Below are 22,650 nucleotides of genomic sequence, written 5' to 3'. Positions count from 1 at the left end.
ACAAAAGAGGCAAGAGTACACAATGGATTCAAGACAGTCTCTTCAATAGATGGTGATGGGAAATTTGGTCAGATACATGCAAAAAAAATGAAACTAAACTACCAACTTACACCATACACAAAAACAAACTCAAAATGGTTAAAGGACTTAAATGTAAGACGGGAAACCATAAAAATCTTAGAAGACTCCATAGGCAACAAAATATCAGACATATGTTGTAGCAATATCTTTACTGATACAGCTCCTAGGGCAATGGAAACTAAGGAGAAAATAAACAAATGGAACTACATCAAAATAAAAAGCTTCTGCACAGCAAAAGAAACCATTAACAAAACAACCAGAAAGCCCACTGCATGGGAAAACATATTTGCCAATGCTATTTCAGATAAGGGACTATGAATTCTTATTAGTTATATTTCTAGAGGTTCAGCCTGATTTTTTTAATTCACCCTCAAAATAAATGACAGCCATTTTTTAAAAAAACTAAGCAAATCTTTTATAGATCATTAAAATATCATAATCTCAAATCAAATATTTATTTGCGGTATATATTATATAACTCAAGAATATTCTATTCTATGCTTTTAAGTTTGCTCTGGGTTGCTGGGAAAAATAAAAGGTGGTATTAAATGGTCTAGTACTGTGGTCGGCAAACTGCGGCTCGCGAGCCACATGCGGCTATTTGGCCCCTTGAGTGTGGCTCTTCCACAAAATACCATGGCCTGGGTGAGTCTATTTTGAAGAAGTGGCGTTAGAAGAAGTTTAAGTTTAAAAAATTTGCCTCTCAAAAGAAATTTCAATCGTTGTACTGTTGATATTTGGCTCTGTTGACTAATGAGTTTGCTGACCACTGGTCTAGTACATAGTTACAATTGGTTTAAGTCTATATATGCTAGAACCTCTGAGAATACAATGGCTCAGGATCAGATGTAAAACTTGCTAAGGAAAGGTTTCATGTTCATTTATTTATTGAATTATTCAACATGTATTTTTAGAGCATTTATTTGGATCTAAGAGAATAATGAACATAACAGTCATGATCTTTAACCTGAGGTTTTGATAAAGTACAGATGATGAAGCAGTAGACAAATAAAACATTTATACATTGTTTAAAATATTATGGAGTTTATCACTAAATCCAAGATAGGGATGCAGCTGTCAGGAAAGGCCTCTGGAAGGCATATTTAAGATTAGACCTTAATGAAGCTGTGACAGGAAGAGAGAGGAAGAAATGTTCTCAGCATAGGGAACAGCATGAGTGAACAGTTTTGTGTGTTCAAGTGACCAGAAGAGCACCAACATGCCTGGAGCTCAATTAATAAAGCTGAGAGAAGCACAAGATGTTGGCGAATTAACCTGGAGCCTAATGGTACAGAGCCTTATAATCCCATGACAGTAATTTAGATTTTGCCCTGCCCCTGCAAGTCATTGTAATGCAAGGTATTAATATGTTCCAATTTATATTTTAAGATTACTCTTACAGCTGTAGAGAATCCAGGGGAAGTAGAAAGGGGGAAACCTGAGGCTGTTACAGTAATACAAATGTAATAGGGAAAGAAGATGACCAACTTGATTAATTTTGAATTTCAATCTTTAGAACTTATTAATAGACTAGAGGCCCGGTGCATGAAATTTGTACATGGTGGGAGAGAGGGGTCCCTTAGCCCAGCCTGCACACTCTTGCAATCCCCTGTGGATCGGGCCTATACCCGCAGTCGAACATCCTCGCAATCTGGGACTGCTGTATCCTAAGTGTTAGCCTGCTTGCCTGCCTGCATGATTGCCCCTAACCACTCTGCCTGCCTGCTGCCTGCCTGATCACCCCTAACCACTCACCTGCCTGCCTAATCACCCCTAACTGCTCGCCTGCCTGCCTGATAGCCCCTAACTGCTTGCCTGCCTGCCTGATCACCTCTAACTGCCTCTGCCTCAGCCCCTGCCACTGTGGCTTCGTCTAGAATGATGTCCGGAAGGTTGTTCATCTGTCCAGTCTAATTATCATATTACATTCCTATTATTATAGATTGGTTTACGGAGCAAGGAGAAAAGGATAATTTAAGCATATTCTGGGTTTCTTAGACAGCAAAGAATGGTGGTACGATTGAGATAAAAAAGAATAGAAGATCCTGGAAAATATTTAAGGGAGGAAATTAAGAGATCAATTTTAATATATTAATTTTGAGATTGCTTTGAAATATGTAGATAGGAAAGCCAGCCTATTGACCACACTTAGGAGCACAGCTTTGGAATTAGAACTGGAACAAATACATATTCTGCCTCTTGCAATAATTGGTGATGTGACTCTGAGCTAAGTAACTGAACCTTCCTTAGTCTCAGCTTCATTTGTAAAATGGAACAATAATAGTACCTAGCTAATAAGGGTTCTTTTGAACATTAAATAAGTTAGTTCATGGAAATAGGATGATTCATGCAGCACAGTTCCTGTTACACAATAATGACTGTGCAGGTAGCTACTGCTGCTTTTGAGGCGAATAATGTGAGGGTTTCCAGAGTTTTTCATTTCTTTTATTTTTTACTTTATTTCTCTTGCTTATTTTCCCGCTGTTTTTTCTCTTCTCCTTTTCTTCCTTTCTTCTTCCTTTCTTTTGTCTTTCTCACAGCAGCTGTGTATAAAGTTTGACTATTTGTTTATTTGTGGAGAGAAAGGATATACAGGGATACAATTTGACAATAATGAATACTTCTGTAATGCTGAGTTTAAAGGCCACAAATGATTCAGAAATTATTTCATTGCTTGTGGTAGCTAAACTAAGATTTTAATAAGCCAATAATGATGGTGACATAATGGAAACACTGTATCTTTTGGGCTTGGTTTGCATGTTTGATTTCTACTTTTTAATGATGGGAAGTATAAATTTTGTAGGCTTGATGGTTAAATATTGTAACCTGCTTTTATCAAATATAGAACTCCAAAACATCTGCAAAGGATAAGTTTGATTTAATGTCTAATACACTGAACCAAGCAGAGTGAAGACATTGATAAAATACCCTGTTTGTTCAGGTCTTGGAATCACCTAAATATATTTAGTATATAGAATGCTGTAGTCACCCCAGCTGATAGATGTTTTAACTAGTCTATATTATAAAGATAAAAGCAAATAAATAAATGCAATTTAAGAAAATTAGTAATTTATATAACAAAAGAGCATATATTTTTTAAATTCTCCATTTATATAATTGGTAAGTGATTGCTGCAGATATGTATATTACTTCTAACATGTTCCTTAAAAGCTGAATATTGCTGTGTGAATGATGTGAAGTAAACAGATACTTCTCTTTTTTTATTTTTTTTAATTTTATTTTTAATTTTATTTTTTAATTTTTATTATTAAGGTATTATAAGTGTACATATCTTACCATTGCCACCCCAACCCCACTCCCATACATGCCCTCACCCCCCAATGTTTTGCATCCATTGGTTACTCTTATATGCATGCATACAAGTCCTTCAGTTGATCTCTTATTTCCCCCACCTCTCCCTAACCTTACCACTGTAATTTGACAGTCTGTTTGATGCTTTACTGCCTCTGTATCTATGTTTTTGTTCATCAGTTTATACTGTTTTTCATTATCCCCAAATGAGTGAGATCATGTGGTATTTTTCTTTCATTGACTGGCTTATTTCACTCAGCATAATGTTCTCTAATTCCATTCAGGTGCCTACAAATGGTAATAATTCCTTCTTTTTTATAGCAGCATAGTATTCCATTGTGTAGATGTACCATAGTTTTCTGATCCAGTCATCTGCTGATGGGCACCTAGGCTGTTTCCAAATCTCAGCTATTGCAAATTGTGCTGCTATGAACATAGGGGTGCATATATCCTTTCTGATTGGTGTTTCTAGTTTCTTAGGATATATTCCTAGGAGTGGGATTACTGGGTCAAATGGGAGTTGCATTTTCAGTTTTTTGAGGAAACTCCATACTGTTCTCCACAGTGGCTGCAACAGTATGCATTCCCACCAGCAGTGCACGAGGGTTCCTTTTTCTCCGCATCCTCGCCAACACTTGTCGTTTGTTGATTTGTTGATGATAGCCATTCTGACAGGTGTGAGATGGTATTGCATTGTCGTTTTGATTTGCATCTCTCAGATAATTAGTGACTTTGAGCATGTTTTCATGTGTCTCTTGGCCTTCCTTCTGTCTTCTTTCAAAAAGATTCTATTTAGGTCCGTTGCCCATTTTTTTATTGGATCATTTATCTTCCTTTTATTAAGTTGTATAAGCTGCCTGTAGATGTTGGAGATTAAACCTTTATCAGTGATAACATTTGCAAATACGTTCTCCCATACAGGGGGATTTCTTGTTGTTTTGTTGATGGTCTCTTTTGCTGTGCAAAAGCTTTTTATTTTGATGTAGTTTCATTTGTTTATTTTCTCTTTGGCTTCCGTTGCCCTAGGGGCAGTATCAGTGAAGAAGTTCTTTCGGCATATGTCTGAGATTTTGCTGCCTGTGGATTCCTCTAGTATTTTTATGGTTTCCCGTCTTATATTTAAGTCCTGTATCCATTTTGAGTTTATTTTTGTGTATGGTGTAAGTTGGTGACCTAGTTTCATTTTTTTGCATGTATCTGTCCAATTTTCCCAACACCATTTATTGAAGAGACTGTCTTGACTCCATTGTATGCTCATGCCTCCTTTATCAAATATTAATTGCGCATAGTGGTTTGGGTCGATATCTGGATTCTCTATTCTATTCCATTGATCCATATGTCTGTTCTTGTGCCAGTACCAGGCTGTTTTGAGGACAGTGGCTTTGTAATACAGCTTGAAATCTGGTATTGAGATCCCTCCCACTTTATTCTTCTTTCTCAGGATTGCTGTGGCTATTCGGGATCTTTTTTTATTCCAGATGAATTTTTGGAGAATTCTTTCTAGGTCTGTGAAATATTGGTATTTTAATGGGGAGTGCACTGAATCTATAGATTGCTTTGGGTAGTATGGACATTTTAATGATGTTGATTCTACTAATCCATGAACATGGTATGTTCTTCCATTGTTTACATCTTCCTCTATCCTTTTGTCAGTGTCCTGTAGTTTTCCGCGTATAGGTCTTTTACCTCCTTGGTTAGGTTTATTCCTAAGTATCTTAATTTTTTTGGTGCTATGGAAAATGGGATTGCTTTTTTAGTCTCTCTTTCTGTAAGTTCACTGTTGGTGTATAGAAATGCCATAGATTTCTTGGCGTTAATTTTGTATCCTGCTACATTGCCGAATTCATTTATTAAGTCTGTTAGTTTTTTGATGGAGTCTTTCGGGTTTTTTATGTACAATATCATGTCATCTGCAAATAAGGACAGCTTTACTTCTTCTTTTCCAATTTGGATGCCTTTTATTTCTTCTTCTTGTCTAATTGCAATGGCTAATACTTCCAGTACTATGTTGAACAGGAGTGGTGAGAGTGGGCATCCCTGTCTTGTTCCTGTTCTTAGGGGAAATGGTTTTAGTTTTTGCCCATTGAGTATGATGTTAGCTATGGGTTTATCATATATAGCTTTTATTATGTTGAGGTATGATCCTTCTATTCCCATCTTGTTGAGAGTTTTTTATCAAGAAAGGGTGTTGGATTTTGTAAAATGCTTTTTCTGCATCAATTGATATGACTATGTGATTTTTATCTCTCAATTTGTTTATGTGATGTATCACATTTATTAATTTGCGGATATTGTACTATCTTTGCATTCCTGGGATAAACCCTACTTGGTCATGGTGTAAGATCTTTCTGATGTACTGCTGGACCCAATTTGCTAGAATTTTGTTGAGAATATTGCCATCTACGTTCATGAGGGATATTGGCCTGTAATTCTCCTTCATTGTGTTGTCTTTATCTGGTTTTGGTATTAGGGTGATGCTGGCTTCATAGAAGGAGCTTGGAAGTGTTCCTTCCTCTTGAATTTTCTAGAATAGTCTGAGGAGGATAGGTTTTAGTTCTTCCTTGAATGTTTGGTAAAACTCCCCTGTGAAGCCGTCTGGCCCCGGGCTTTTGTTTGCCGGAAGCTCTTTGATGACTGCTTCAATTTCTTCCATAGTTACTGGCATATTGAGCTGTTTAGATTCTTCCTGATTGAGTTTTGGAAGGTTATATTTTTCTAGGAATATGTCCCTTTCCTCCAGGTTGTCCAGTTTGTTGGAATAGAGTTGTTCATAGTTTTTTTTAACAATTCTTTGTATTTCGGCGGGATCTGTTGTTTTTTCACCTCTTTCATTTCTGTTTTTGTTTATTTGGGTCCTCTCTCTTTGCTTCTTAGTGAGCCTGGCTAGAGGTTCTTCAATCTTGTTTATCCTTTCAAAGAACCAGCTCTTGGTTTTGTTGATCTTTTCTATTGTTTCTTTGGTCGCTAGGTCGTTTATCTCCGCTCTGATCTTTATTATTTCCTTCCTTCTGCTTACACTGGGCTTTTCCTGTTGCTCTTTTTGTAACTCTTTGAGTTGTTTGGTTAGGTAATTTATTACTATTGTTTCTTGTTTTTTGCAGTAGGCTTGTAGAGCTATGAACTTCCCTCTCAAGACTGCTTTCGCTGTGCCCCATAGATTTTGGATTGTAGTGTTTTCATTGTCATTTGTTGCCATGATGTTTTTTTTTATTTCTTCTTTGATCTCTCTGGTAACCCAGTCATGGTTTAATAGCATGCTGTTTAGTCTCCATGTGTTTGATTTCTTTGGGTTGTTTTTATTGTAGTTGATTTCCAGTTTTATGCCACTGTGGTCTGAGAAGATGCTTGATATGATTTCTATCTTCTTGATTTTGAAGAGATGTTGCCTATGTCCCAACATATGGTCTATCTTTGAAAATGACCCATGTGCACTTGAGAAGAATGTATATTCTGTGGCTTTGGGGTGAAATATTCTGAAGATGTCAATTAATTTCATCTGCTCTAATGAGTCATTTAGGATTGATGTTTCTTTGCTGATTTTTTTGTTTAGAGGATTTGTCCAATGGTGATAGTGGGGTATTAAAGTCTCCTACTATGATTGTATTGCTGTCAATCTCTCCCTTGATATCCTCCAGGAGTTTTGTTATGTATTTTGGTGCTCCTGTATTGGGTGCATATATGTTTACCAGAGTTATTTTTTCTTGTTCGATTGCTCCCTTTAGTATTATGAAGTGGCCTTCCTTATCTCTTGTTATGTCCTTTAGTTTGAGATCTAATTTGTCAGATATAAGTATTGCTACCCCAGCTTTTTTTTCAGTTCCATTTGCCTGGAAAACCTTTTTCCATCCCTTCACCCTCAGTCTGTGTGCATCTTTTTTTTTCTGAGGTGGGTTTCTTGTAGACAGCAGATATATGGGTCTTGTTTTCTTATCCAATCTGTTACCCTATGTCTTTTGATTGGGGCATTTAATCCATTTACATTTAAAGTTATTATTGATAGGTACTTATTTGTCGCCACTTTTATTCTTTACCCCTGTGTTCCTTCTTCGCTTCCTATTTCTTTCTTTCTTTTTTTTTTTTTTTTTTTTACAGCTGACCCTTTAGCATTTCTTGCATTGCTGGTTTGGTGGTAATAAATTCCCTTAGTCCTTTTTTGTCTGTGAAGCTCCTGATTTCACCTTCAACTTTGATTGATAGCCTTGCTGGGTACAGTATTCTTGGATTCAGACCCTTCCTTTGCATGACTTTGTATATTTCATTCCATTCCCTTCTGGCCTGATGAGTTTCTGTTGAGAAATCAGTTGCTAGTCTGATGGGGGTTCCTTTGTATGTAACTTTATGTCTCTCTCTTGCCACTTTTAAGATTCTTACTTTGTCATTGGTGTTTGCCAATTTAATTATAATGTGCCTTGGCGTCGGTCTTTTGGAGTTCATTTTGCTTGGGACTCTGTGAGCTTCTTGGATTTGTGTGGGTTTTTTCTTCCCTTTAAGAGGGAAGTTTTCTGTCATTATTTCTTTTTTTTTTAATATATTTTATTGATTTTTTACAGAGAAGAAGGGAGAGGGATAGGGAGCTAGAAACATCGATGAGAGAGAGACATCGATCTGCTGCCTCCTGCACACCTCCGGCAACCAAGGTACATGCCCTTGACCGGAATCGAACCCGGGACCCTTCAGTCCGCAGGCCAACGCTCTATCCACTGAGCCAAACCGGTTTCGGCATTCTGTAATTATTTCTTCAAACAGGTTTTCTATTCCTTGCTCAGATTCCTTTCCTTCTGGAACCCCTATTATGCGGATGTTGTTTTGTTTCATGTTGTCCCAAAGTTCCCTTAGGCTCTCCTCCTGCCTTTTAATTTTTTTTTCTAGAAGTTGCTCTATTTGGGTATTTTTTCCCATCTTGTCTTCTAGCTCACTGATGCGGTCCTCTGCTTCTTCTAGTCTACACTTGATGCTTTCTATTGAGTTCTTTACAGCAGCGATGTCATTTTTCATTTCTTCTTGGTTCTTCTTCATTTCCTCTTGGTTCTTGCTCATATTGTTGAATTTTTCTTCCATTCTTTTCAGCCAGCTTATGACCATTTCTCTGAATTCTTTCTCTGGAAGGTTGCTTGCCTCCATTTCGTTTACTTCCTTTTCTGGTGATGCCTGCTTTTCTTTTATATGTGGGCTGTTTCTTTGTCTCCCCATGGTTTCTCTTCTCTGGATGTCTGGTTATGTAGTTCTCTCTCTCCTGCATTGATTTAAAGGCACAAAATACAGCACTACCAGGTACAACACACAAGGCACTGAATAGAAGTGTATTCACGATATTAATAACCTCCAATAAAGTTGACCACCAGAGAAAGGCAAATTAGGGGATAGGAGAGAAAGAAGAAGAGGAAAAAGAAAGAAAGAAAAAAAAAGGAGTGTCAAAATGAAACTTGGAAAAGGAAAAAAAATGTAAGAGAGACAAGAAAGAGACTAAGAGAGAAAGGGGAACAAACTATATATATGGGGATAAAACTCCAATAGAACAATCACTAATCCCAGGAAATGGCAGCAACAATCCCTGGGGATTAATACAAACTACAACACCAACTAATATTGAGTGAGGCAAGGGAAAACAGAAGCATAAAACAACAAAAAAAATAAACAAAGAAAAGGAGAATAAGCAAAACTACGTCACAAAAAAGCATAAAAATTCGATATAATCAACATTCAAGCAAACAACAACAAAAGGATAGAGAGAAAAACAATTTTTTGGATAGTTAAGACAGCGAAGAGAGAAGTGTGTAAAGACTTGGAGCAGGGGATTGGCGATTAGATATGTAAGTAGGGTGAAATTTTAACAGGGGGTAAACAGAAAGAATAGTGGAAATCTAAAGCAGGAAAGGAGTAAGATAAACAGGACACCGAAAAGGGGAAGGTTAGGAAGATTGTGATGGCATAAAGGTAGAGTTTAGATAAAGTAAAACGATGCTAAAGGAAAGATGAAAATAGAATGTAGAACACTAATCCCAAAGTAAAATGAAGAGAAAATAAAATGACACTTAAAAAAAAAAAGATACAATAGCAGTAGTTATAATACGGATTGAAAATAAAAAATGTAATTATTAAAAAAGTAAAATCAATTGAGGAAAAAAGAAAAAAAAATAGTTTCTTGAGTAAAAGATGCCAAAAATGAAAATAAAAAAATAAAAAATAAAAATAAAATGTGGAGTAGTGAAGGTCATTCACTTCCTCTGTTGTTCTGTTTGTCACCCCTTTTTCTCAGTCCGGACAGTATTGCAGTTCCCTGCGTTCCACTGCTCTTCAGTGTTGTAAGCCAGTCTTGATTTTAAGCAGGCGGTGTGTCTTAATTTCTCGTATTCCTTTATTTTTGATTACACAAGAGTCAATTTGTGATTCAGCCCCTGGGTGGCAGTGTTTCTGGAATGACTTTCGGGTCTATCTATGGCCTCTCTAGTCAGTGTTAGAGCCTTTTTTCCCTGTGGCACTCACTACCCGTTTGTGGGAGTGGGCTGCCTCAGAGCTGGCTCTCCGATGGTCACTCCCTGCTTGGATCCCCAGGTTCCAGAAAAACAACTTTCCCCTGCAGTCTCCCAGGGTGTCCCCAACTGGGTGATCCTATGTATTGGGCTTAGTAATCAGAAGCAAGAATTTCAAGAGGAAAAAACCCAAGTGTGCGAACAATAGGTCTGCGATTAAGTCTAAGCAGCCAGCACACCTTTGAAATTCTTAGGCTGTCCCTGCACATCAGATCAAAATGAGTTGCTTTTTATTTTATTTATTTATTTATTTATTTATTTTTAAAATATATTTTATTGATATTTTACAGAGAGGAAGGGAGAGGGATAGAGAGTCAGAAACATCGATGAGAGAGAAACATCGATCAGCTGCCTCCTGCACACCCCCTAAGGGGATGTGCCCGCAACCAAGGTACATGCCCTTGACCGGAATCGAACCCGGGACCCCTCAGTCCGCAGGCTGATGCTCTATCCACTGAGCCAAACCGGTTTCGGCATGAGTTGCTTTTTAGAGATCCCTTCTGTTAGCAGCTCTGAGGACCCCCTTCCACATTCACGGATCACGCCAGCCCCAACAGCCATGGATTTTTCTAGGCTCAGACTTCCCTGTTCCTCCAGCTCCCACAAAACGCGCGTTCCTCTCTCCCGCTGGGACCAGAGACCTCACCTTATCCCAGGCGAAATCTGACCTTTCCGTGGTGGAGTGTAGAGCTCCTCTGAATCCGCGTGTTTGTGCCAATTGGGGAGCGGTGTTCTGGGGCTCACAGCTGTTCCGTGGGTGCCGCAGTTGTGGATTCTCAGGCTTTCTCTAAGCTCCACTTTCCCATTCAAGATGGCACAGATTCCGCGTCCATGTCCGCAGCTCCGGGAGGGGACCCAGCCGCAGTGGGGGCTGTCAGGTCAGTGGAACCCCGTCTAGCAGTCTCCCATCTTCTTTTGGAGTTTAGCTGTCCCTTAACTTGCCAACAAACACTCCTCGTGTGACCCTCAGCTCTTCTTTCTTTCTTCTCTGGGACAAGGCTCAGAACACGTCTGTCTATTCTGCGGCCATTTTTCCTCCCCTCTTTTTTTTTTTATTGTCTAAAGTTTTACATATGTCTCCTTTTTCTGAAATTGACCCTCCCCCACCCCAAGCCATTCCAAACCCTGGCAAGCCCCCACCGCCCCAGTGTCTGTGTCCATTAGTTATTCTAATATGCATGCATACAAGTCTTTTGGTTGCTCTCTAATGTTCGCTATTGTAAATTGTCCTGCTATGAACATAGGGGTGCATATATCCTTTCAGATTGGTGTTTCTGGTTACTCGGGATATAGTCCTAGAAGTGGGATCACTAGGTCAAATGGCAGTTTCATTTTCAGCTTTTTGAGGAAACTCCATACTGTTTTCCATAGTGGCTGCACCAGTCTGCATTCCCACCAGCAATCAGGAGGGTTCCTTTTTCTCCACATCCTCTCCAGTACTTGTCCTTTGTTGATTTGTTGATGATAGCCATTCTGTCAGGTGTGAGATGGTATCTCATTATTGTTTTGATTTGCATCTCTTGGATGATTAGAGACTTTGAGCAGGTTTTCATATGTCTCTGGGCCTTCTGAATGTCCACTTTCAAAAAGTGTCTATTTAGATCCTTTGACCATTTTTTTATTGGATCGTTTATCTTTCTTTTGTTAAGTTGTATGAGTTTTCTGTAAATTTGGAGATTATACCCTTATCAGAAAAATCATTGGCAAATATGTTCTCCCATGCAGTGGGCTTTCTGGTTATTTTGTTGTTGGTTTCTTTTGCTGTGCAGAAGCTTTTTATTTTGATGTAGTCCCATTTTTTTATTTTCTCTTTAGTCTCCATTGCCCTATGAGCTGTGTCTATAAAGACAGTGCTATGACATATGTCTATTATTTTGCTGCCTATGGAGTCTTTTAGGATTTTTATGGTTTCCCATCTTACGAATATTCAAGTCCTTAAGCCATTTTGAGTTTGTTTTTGTGTATGGTGTAAGTTGGTGATCTAGTTTCATTTTTTTTTTTTTGCATGTATCTGTCCAAATTTCCTAGCACCATATGTTAAAGGGAGTATTTTGACTCCATTGTATGTTTTTGCCTCCTTTGTCAAATATTAATTGAGCATAAAGGCTTGGGTCTATTTATGGGTTCTCTATTCTGTTCCATTGGTCTATATGTCTGTTCTTGTGCCAGTACCAGGCTGTTTTGAGAACCATGGCTTGGTAATATGGCTTGATATCTGGTAATGTGATCCCTCCAACTTTGTTCTTCTTTCTCAGGATTGCTGTGGCTATCCGGGTTCTTTTTTATTCCAGATGAATTTTTGAAGATGGTATGTTCTTGCATTTGTTTATGTCTTCCTCTATCACTTTTTTCAATGTCCTGAAGTTTTCTGAGGACAGGTCTTTTACATCCTTAGTTATTTCCTAGGTATCTTAATTTTTTTGGTGCAATGGTAAATGGAATTGTTTTTTTCGTTTCTCTTTCTGTGAGTTCATTATTGGTGTATAAAAAGGCCATAGATTTCTGTGTGTTAATATTGTATCCTGCCACATTGTACCACACATGGCTAGCACTTCCAGTACTATATAGAACAGGAGTGGTGAGAGTGGGCATCCCTGTCTTGTTCCTGTTCTTAGGGGAAATGAGTTTAGTTTTTGCCCATTGTGTATGATGTTGGCTGTAGGTTTGTCATATAAGACTTTTATTATGTTGAGGTATGATCCCTCTGTTCCTACTTTGCTGAGAGTTTTTATCAGGAAAGGGTGCTGGATATTCTCAAATGCCTTTTCTGCATCGATTGGTATGATTATGTGATTTTTGTCTCTCAGTTTGTTTATGTGATGTATCACATTTATTGATTTGTGCATATTATACCATCCTTGCATCCCTGGAATAAATCCCACTTGTTCATGACATAAGTTCTTTCTAATGTAATGCTGAATCTGATTTGCTAGAATTTTGTTGAGGCTTTTAGCATCTATGTTCATCAAGGATATTGGCATGTAGTTCTCTTTTTTGTGGTGTCTTTATCTGGTTTTGGGATTAAGGTAATGCTGGCTTCATAGAAAAAGCTTGGAAGTGTGCTTTACTCTTGAATTTTTGGAATAGTCTGAGGAGGATAGGTTTTAGTTCTTTGAATGCTTGTAGAACTCCCCTGTAAAGCTGTCCGGACCAGGGCTTTTGTTTGCTGGAAGATTTTTGATCACTGCTTCAACTTCTTCGGTAGTTATCAGATACTTTCTTAATTTCATATAATAAAAATGTAAAATCATGGTAAGCCAAGTGCAGCTGAGCAAAGCTGGATCCAGAGCGGGGCTGCAGGAGCCAGGCCTGTCCAAATGAAATGAGTTGCCATATAAACTGAGGAAGGAAAAGGCCACCCCTGTTGCCAAAGGCACTACCAAGCCCAGCATCTCAGGCAAGGATAGTGGAGGCGAGAGCTCTGAGGAGACAAGGAAACTGAGGCACTGAGAGACTGTTATAACTTTCAGTTAATTAACAACAGTGTCAGGAGTCAAACCCAAGCAATTAGGCTCAAGTCTACTGGTCATGGCAGGAGAGGCCCAGACACAGTTGCATTCCCAGCCTCAGCCCCAGCCTTAGCCACTGTCATCCAACAAGCATCCCAGCAACAGCAAGCCACGCATCATGCAGCTCAGCAAAATCAGGGGACCCCCAGATTGTCAAGAAGGAGCTACAGTAAAGCTCCTCCTGATTCAATTTCAGCAAATATCAGTAGTTGCAGAAGTTTACTGCCCTGAAAGATTCACCAAGAATGCTGAGAGAGGATCCAAGATGGCGGCGTAGGTAAACACCTAAACTGCTGCCTCGCACAACAATTTCAAAACTACAACTAAAAGACAAAACGTCTATCACCCAGAACCATGGGAAAGCTGGCTGAGTGGAAGTTCTACAACTAGAAGGAAAGAGAAAAGAGCAGTGAGACGTGCACAAGCGCTGAAAAGCTGAGGTATGGAGGCGCGCATATCGGACTGGCGGCAGGCGACTGGGAGCACTGCTTTTTTCAACCCGAAGGGAGATAAGCTCCTGATTACTCTGAACTCCAGTTTCTGGGGAGACACAGGGGACCCAAACTCCTATGGGGAGAAGCTGGACTTCTGCCATCGGGTTGGGAAGTGAGTGAGGCTTACTTGAGGGCTGCACGCAGGAATAATTGTTTACTGCACTGGAGTGCGAGACACGGGGACGCGGTCAGAGACGCAGAGCCGGCTAACTGGCAGCCATCGCTGTTTGCCATGCCCTAGCCTAGTGACGCCCTGAGACCCCGCCCTGCACAATCTACAAACCCACCCAAGCTCCAAGCAGCGGCTTTAGCATATGAATGACCTGCCGTATCGCAGCTTAACATAGCAAACTTGCAGCATGGGTCAGACAGCTCCAAAACCTCCAAACCCCAAACAAAGAGGAGAAAAACTGTAGTTCTTGCTGTAGCTCCTGCTGGGTGGCCTCAGACAGTAGCTGACCTGCACCCCATTGGAGATCCAGAAGCCAGTGTACCTAGTGGTCAGTGTGAGACACCAGATTTCAACTCCTCACATCCATAAGTGACACATTCAAGAGGCAGACTCAGTGAGCACCAAAGCCCCACTGAAAAAAGTCCTGCACCATAAGCGTGTCTCCAGCGCAGCAGTTCTTCCATTATAGACACAGCGGGTCCTCACAGCCAATTGGCCTGGAGGTCAATTTCTCCCAGTGTACCAATAGCAATCAAGGCTTAACTACACCAAGACTTTGCACTCAGCCCACAAAGGGGTGTACCAAGAGCATCCACCTCAGGTGATTGGGGAGGCTGAGCTACTGGCCCCTATAGGTCACCTACCACACAAAGCCACTCCATCAACACAGGGAAGCAGCAAAATGTGGAGACAAAGAAACATGTCATGAATGAAAGAAATGGAGGAAAGCAAACTACTGGACGACATAGAGTTCAGAACCACATTTATAAGGTTACTCAAGAATCTTCTAAAAACCACCAAGAAACTTGATGAGACCTCCAAGGAGCTTAGTGAGACCTTCAAGGACCTTAATGAGAATGCCAAAAAAATTGAAAAGGACCAGTCAGAAATTAAGCATATACTCTCTGAAATAAAGAATATACAGAAATTCAACTGTAGATCAAAGGACCCCAAGAATCAAACCAAAGATCTGAAATATGAGGAAACAAAAAACACCCAACCAGAAAAACAAAAAGAAAAAAGAATCCAAAAATATGAAGATAGTGTAAGGAGCCTCTGGGACAACTTTAAGTGTACCAACATCCGAATTTTTGGGGTGCCAGAAGAAGAGAGAGAGCAAAATATTGAAAACCTATTAGAAGAAATAATGACAGAAAACTTTCCCTACCTGGTGAAAGAAAGAGACTTACAAGTCCAGGAAGCACACAGAACCCCATACAAGAGGAATCCAAAGAGGACCACAGCAAGACAAATCATAATTAAAATGCCAAGGGCAAAAGACAAAGAGAGAATCTTGAAAGCATCAAGAGAAAAACGGTTAGTTACCTACAACGGAGTACCCATACAACTGTCAGCTGATTTCTCAACAGAAACTATGCAGGCCAGAAGGGAGTGTCAAGAAATATTCAAATTGATGAACAGCAAGAACCTACAACCAAGATTACTCTACCCAGCAAAGCTATCATTCAGAGTTGAAGGTCAGATAAAGAGCTTCACAGACAAGAAAAAGCTAAAGGAGTTCATCACCACCAAACCAGGATTACATGAAATGCTGAAGGGTATATTTTAAGAAGAGGAAGAAGAAGAAAAGGTCAAGATAAAAATTATTAACAGCAAAATGACATCAAATACAACAAGTGAATCTAAAAATCAAGTGAATAAAAAATCTGAAGAACAGAATGGACTGGTGAATACAATAGAATCAGCGACATAGAAAGGGAGTGGACTGACAATTCTTAGAGGGAATGGGGTGTGAGGGGCGCGGGAAGAGATTGGACAAAAATCTTACACCTATGGATGAAGACAGTGGCAGGGAGTAAGGGCATGTGGTGGGGTGGGATGGGGAATCAGGTGGAGGGGAGCTATTGGGGGGTAAAAAAGAGGACCACCTGTAATAATCTGAACAATAAAGATATGTTAAAAAAATAAAATTAAAAAAAAACCTAAAAAAAAAAAAGATTCACCAAACCATGAGTGGAAAGAGCTATTTATCCAGAAGCTATGTCATGTCCTCTCTGACTGTGTGTTAGACACACTCAGTGATCTCAAAATCAAGGAAGTGAAGTGGACAGGACTCAAGGAAACGATGGAGTATATTACTCATTGCAACGATATTATCATTGCCACTGAGGCCATTTACTCTGAGGTTGTCACCATCTTTTCAGCAAACCTCTTCCGGAGACTGCCACCTTCATCACATCCCACTGGGGCTAAGTTTGACCCAGAGGAAAATGAATCCACCCTGGAAGCCACCTGGCCACATCTCCAGCTCAAATACAAGTTTTTTCCCGTGTTTCATTGAGTTTGCAGGTTACCATCGAAACAGCCAAGATGTACATTGACCAGAAATTTGTTTTTGCTCTGTTTGACAGTGAGAATCCTTGAGAGCAGACTTTCTGAAGACCATCTTGCATCATATCTATGGCAAGTTTTGGGGTCTTTGAGCTTATATCCCTAGGCAGATCAACCACATATTTTATAGGTTCATTTATTAGACTGAGCATCACAATGGGATTGCCAAGCTTCTGGAGATCCTGGGCAACATCATCAGTGGCTTACCTTTTCCCCTTAAGGAAGAGCACAATATGTTCCTTATCCGTGTCCTGCTTTCCCTTCACAAGGTCAAGTCCCTGAGTGTCTACCACTCTCAGCTAGAATACTGTGTGGTACAATTTCTGGACAAGGACAGCTGTCTCATTGAGCCAGTGATTGTGGAACTTCTCAAGTTCTGGCCAAAGATCCACAGCCCCAAGGAGGTGATGTTCCTGAATGAGCTAGAAGAGATTCTGGATGGCCTCAGAGTTCAGCAAAGTGATAGAACCACTCTTCTGCCAGCTTGCCAAGTATATCTGCAGCCACATTTCCAGGTGGCAAAGTATGCTCTCTATTACTGGAACAATGAGTACATCATGAACCTGATAAGTGACAATGCGGCCAGAGTCCTTCCCATAATGTTCCCTGTACTCTACAGGAACTCCAAGATGAGTCCATGGATGAGTCTATGGAACAAGACCACCCATGTAGTAATCTACAATGTCCTGAATCTATTTATGGAGATGAATCATAAGCTGTTTGGAGACTGCATGGAATAATACAAGACATAAAAACAGAAGGGCCAGTTCCCAATGAAGAGCTCGATACATGACAAAAAATCGAGGAGCTGGCTTAATCCCCAGTATCCCATGTTCCAAGCTCTATCACCACTTCCTCCTGTGTATTTGATCGAGACAGAGACCCCACAGCAGAGGACATCCAGCTTCTGATGGGGACAGTGGACACAAAGACCCTGCAGATGCTAAAGGACATCAAGAAGGAGAAAGTTGAGGAAGTCGCTGCTTTGGAGGAAGTCAGCTCCCCCAGGACATATATGCCGTTAAGGCACTAGAGGCTTACAGTAGGAAGAAAAGTTCTTAACTGCCAGCCAAAGGCTCTCTGATACCCTCACCTTTCCTCCACAAGGCCACAGTCCATTCAGATCCGGAAAGATGCCCTAGCTCTCCACCCTCTTCTCCCCACTGGATTACTTGGGACAAGGTAGTCCCTCTCTAGCTACTCTAGGGAGGGTGTTGCAGCATTTGAAGCAGGAACACTCACAGAGTGGTTCCTCTTCCTCCCTAAATGTGTTCATGACTCCCCGTGGCTAGTACAGACAGGCTGAGCACTAGATGCTTAGTGCTCAGACAACTGAGGATGCCTGTCCCCTTCGTGCTCCTAACCCTATGGTTATCTAAAGCTGCTCTGAGAAATACACACAGAAATACATATATTCCTCTCCTCTTCCTTTCATTCTCATTTGAACTCCAGGGGTCTCCTTCCCTCCCTCTCCTGCAGAGACACACAGGGAGCAGCAGGAGATTATTCTCACTAAAGTTATGTTGAGCCCCATTGGCCCCTGAAGTCAGTAGCTGGAGGGGAGCCAAACCCCAACAGCACAAGGAGGCCCCCAGCAGGGTGGGAGGTCAAAAGGACAATTGCATAGGCTATGGACAGCAGGTAATAAAGGGCCCAGATGTGGCAAGCAAAGGGGATGAACAAACACCTTACCTTGTGACCCCTCTTTGGTGAGCAGCAGCCATTGGATCACAGACAAAGAAGGGACCACCTAGGACTAACTGCTTTCCTGTGCTGTTGGTTCCTAAAGCTAGGAGGAAGGAAGCCAGGAGCAGTGATCTAAGTATGGTTCCTCCCAACACCTATTTATTTGCTTGTTTGTGCTAATGTTGGGCAGGCCCACACTTATCCCTTTCAGGCACCATGGAGGGACAAGGGGCTTAGGAGGGCCTCACCCAAATTTCAGAGGCACAAGCAGTGCAGCTTTTATCTCTGCACCTAGGGTGCTTTATTTTCCAGAATGATACATGCTATGGTGTGTTGGGCTTGGGTCAGTGTCCCCATATGTACAAAACTGAATAATGTGGGTCTCTGAGAAAAAAATTTAAAATACTATTTTCATGTGATATTACAGGAAAACTGTTTGCTTTAAAAAATCTTGTAGCTGTAATGTTTTTATAAATAATAATTGAATAAGATAAAGATTTTATTTAACAGTTATAACAAACTTTCTACCTGATTAGTATTAAAAACATGTGTCTTTTGTAATATAACAGTGAGGCCAAAGGAACAGATTGCAATAAGGAAAAATAAAATTTATTGAAGTTTAACTTTGTAATAAAGTGATGAATGAATGAGCAGCACACAAATATAGTTTTTTTTCTTGCTTCACAAATGTAGATTAATTTCAGAATATACATTAACTAGGAGCAAAAAATGTTTGTGTAAATGAGAAAAAAAAGTTTTTCTTAACATTCTGATTTAGAGAAGTTAGTGTAAATTTACTAAGATGATTAATTTATTAATGTTTCTGCCCTTAGGGATAAAAAAGTTGATTGTTAAGTAACTGAATATAAACAATTTTTCACTAAGGGAATAACTACCCAGTTAAAAATACAATGTGCCTTTAGGTGGTTTATATTTAGAATTCTTACATTGCTATAGTTAGAAGATTCAAGAATAAATCCTTCAGTTATTGTTAAGTACCATTTAACATAAGATTCACTTTTACAAAGGGTATTAGTATTCTTAATACTAAGAAATTAAAAGAAAGAGATTAAGGTAAAGTAATTATATAGCCATGTTTGGTTTTCAATTTAGAACTATTTTTTATTTTTCATCTTAATTGGGTACTAACCTTGGAAAATAGCACCCTTCGTGGTATCTTTTGAAGGAAGCCAGAACACAATTTTTGTCTTTTTGTTTCAAGAGAAGCCTGACTACATTCTTCCAGACCGAGAGAGTAGAAGTGCCTACTCTCTGTTTCTTTGCTAGTTTCCTCAGTGCAGAAAGTTTTTTTTTGTTAATTTTTAAATGTTTTTATTGATTTTAGAGAGATAGAGGAAGGGAGAGGGAAAGAGAATCATTGATCAGCTGCCTCCTACATGACCCCCAGTGGTGATCCAGCCCGCAATCCAGACATATACCCTGACCAGAAATAGAACTGGCTTCCTCTTGGAAGCCACACAAGCTGGGCCAGAAACTTTTAATCATATAATTTTGGTAATGCCCTGCCTGCTACCTTTAATTCCAGTTATATAGCTGTTAGAAGCATGAACTGAGAACACTGAAACTAGTGGTTTCAAGTATAGCTCAAGAGAGCCACTTTGAAAATTGAAAATAAAGTGATATGACTGGTTAGTAGATCAGAAATCCATGAGTCAGAAAAGAACCATTTTATGTTCCCCTAATTCTTCCCTTGCTTTACTTTATATTATTCAGAAATTGCCCAAAAGTAAATGCACTGCAGCATTGCTGTAGAATCAAGAAAGGTAGGCTACATTTAACCATTTAAGAAACTGTTATTAACCATTTAAGAAAAAGTTATTCTTGCTACCTAAACCTCAAGGGTCATTTTGTTTCACCATGCATGTCCATCACTTACTAAATCCAGTTAATTTTACCTGTTTACTTAATTTTTATGGAATCTGATTCCTTCACTAACTCCATGGTTATTGATCTCATTAGAACCATACTGAGGCTTATCTTAGATGGTTTAATAGATATAAACTGCTTAAAATAATGATGGGCACAGAATAAGTTTTTTAATTAAACATTTAATGAATATATCAGTGTTATTCATTTTCCCACTGTAATATAATATGAGAAGCAGAATTCTGATCTCTGTTTTTCACTGATGTATCTTCAATGCTTGGCACATCTAGATGCTCAATAAATGTTTGAGTGAATGAATAATTTTTTTTTCTAATATGATTCTCCTAATTAAGAATAGTTACTTAAAAGTACAAACCTGACTTTATAAATTATCTTTCTGAAAAAGAAAATTATGCTCCCTTTTGTTAATTTGCCACAGTTAATTTTTCTAAGTGCAAATCTGATGCCATTTTTACTTTTCATCACTTAAGTGCTCTCTTGTTAGGTACAGGGTAGAATTCAGACTCTTGTTGATGTACAAACTGGCCAAGTCTGATCTATCTAGTCACATAGCCTCCTCAGTCTTCCTGAACATGCCATGCTATTTCATGCACCTCCTCCTTAGTTTTTCTTTCTGAATACCCTTTTCATTGTTTTTGCATAAGAATCAATCCAGATAGCACATTATCCCTGACTTTTTCTACTTTTGTTCAAGGTCAGACATCATCTCCGTGTTCCCATTACTACTCATAATTGTATCCATCGATGATATTCAAAATATTTATATATTCATATATTGATTTACATAATAATTGAAATTCTCAATTACAAAATTTTATACATACATATGGATGTATATATGTATATGTATATGTATAATTGCTTACCAAGTTATATAAGTGGCAGAACAAATAATTAATATACTAGAGACCTGGTGCACAAAATTCGTGCACAGGGGACGGGGTCCCCTCAGCCCAGCCTGCACCCTCTTCAATTCGGGACCCCTTGGGAGATGTCCGACTGCCAGTTTAGGCATGATCCCAGGGATCAGGCCTAAACTGGCAGCCAGACATTCCTCTCATAATCCTGGACTGCTGGATCCTAATTGCTCACCTGCCTGCCTGCCTAGTCACCCCTTACTGACCCCCCTGCCAGCCTGATCACCTCTCACTGCCTCTGCATGCCAGCCTGATCACCCATAACTGCCCCCCACTGCCTGCCTGGTCACCCTTTACTGCCCCCCTACTGGCCTGGTTGCCCCCAACTGCCCTCCCTTGCCAGCCTGTTTGCCCCCAACTGCCCTCCCCTGCAGGCCTGGTTCCTCCCAATTGCCCTCCCCTGCAGGCCTGGTTGCCCCCAACTGCCCTCCTCTGCTGGCCCGGTCACCCCTAACTGCCCTTTCCTGCAGGCCTGATCACCCCCAACTACCCTCCCTTGCAGGCCTGGTCCCTCCCAACTGCCCTCCCCTGCTGGCCTAATTGCCCACAACTGTCCTCCCCTGCCAGCCATCTTGTGGTGGCCATCTTGTGTCCACATGGGGGCGGCCATCTTGTGTGTTGGAGTGACAGTCAATTTGCATATTACCTCTTTATTATTTAGGATAACTTCAAAAGTCAAGAAAGGAATTTAAAGGAAAGTAAAATAGTCTTACCAGGTAAAATAAATGAAAAATAAATGGAAGCTTGTATTTACTTTTAGATATTTTTCAAACACACATAGGTGTATAAGAACATATAATTTCCAAATATTCTTTGCACAGACTTTTATAGTGATATCAAACTTTTTGCCTTGCTTATTATAAAAGAGAGTTTCTCTTAGGTGTTTATGCATGGTTTTGTTTTTGGTTTTGAGATTTAGCTTTTATATATTTCAGCATTTGTAGATGCTGCCATATCTTTAACTTTGTTAATATAGTAATCATGCTGAATCTTACTGCTTTATGTTCTAGACACCATTGAGAATGGGATTTTATATGCTTACCTTAACAGACTCACTTCACTCCCCCCCTTTTTTTTGCATCATGTTGAGAAAACTGAGACAACCACTAATCTCTTTCCCTTCACCTCCCATCTCCATCTCAAGTATATATATGGTAAAAGTCAGCATTCATAAGAATAAAGTTGAATAAACAACACTTGATATCTGTTTTGTTTAATTTGGGAGAAAGATAACACTGTAAGAGATAAAGTGGGTTAGCAAAGCATTTTTTATATGTTTTATTTATTTATTTATTTTAAAGAGAGAGGAAGGGAGAGGGAGAGAGAGAAACATTAATCAGTTGCCTTCTGCATGCACCTCTACAGGAAGATTGAGCCCACAACCTGGTTATGTGCCCTGATTGAGAATAGAACCAACAACCCTTCAGTGCATGGGATGATGCTCAACCAACTTAGCCACACTGGCCAGGGCAATAAAACTATTTTTATATTGGAGCTTTTTCTATGTGATGTTGCTAAATGATATAATAAAGTGAAAGTCTCTAGAAACAAATCAGTTATTTTAAAGATGTTCATCTTTATAAGTCCCTGTTTCACCTGCTTCATTAAATAATCACTTTGTGGATAGATGTAGAGAATGTGGTGAAGACCATGTGTTGTGGAGTCTTTAGAATTACTGGTACTTAAAGC

General features: G+C 39.6%; 1 protein-coding gene and 1 pseudogene across 3 annotated transcripts in view; both read left to right on the top strand.

The window, feature by feature from the left end:
• The window catches only part of FREM2 (FRAS1 related extracellular matrix 2), a 449,278-nt gene that overhangs the window by 34,055 nt on the left and 392,573 nt on the right, over nucleotides 1-22,650 (top strand). The window lies entirely within an intron of this gene.
• On the top strand, nucleotides 1,301-17,592 carry LOC308243296 (serine/threonine-protein phosphatase 2A 56 kDa regulatory subunit delta isoform-like; annotated as a pseudogene). The gene is made up of 5 exons: nucleotides 1,301-1,369; nucleotides 13,251-13,347; nucleotides 13,459-13,601; nucleotides 14,013-14,038; nucleotides 16,057-17,592. The product of its transcript is annotated as a serine/threonine-protein phosphatase 2A 56 kDa regulatory subunit delta isoform-like (transcript).

Source organism: Plecotus auritus (genome assembly GCF_963455305.1).
Source record: "Plecotus auritus genome assembly, chromosome: 3".
Classification (NCBI taxonomy): Eukaryota; Metazoa; Chordata; class Mammalia; order Chiroptera; family Vespertilionidae; genus Plecotus; species Plecotus auritus.
This window is presented reverse-complemented; position numbering and strand designations above follow the sequence as displayed.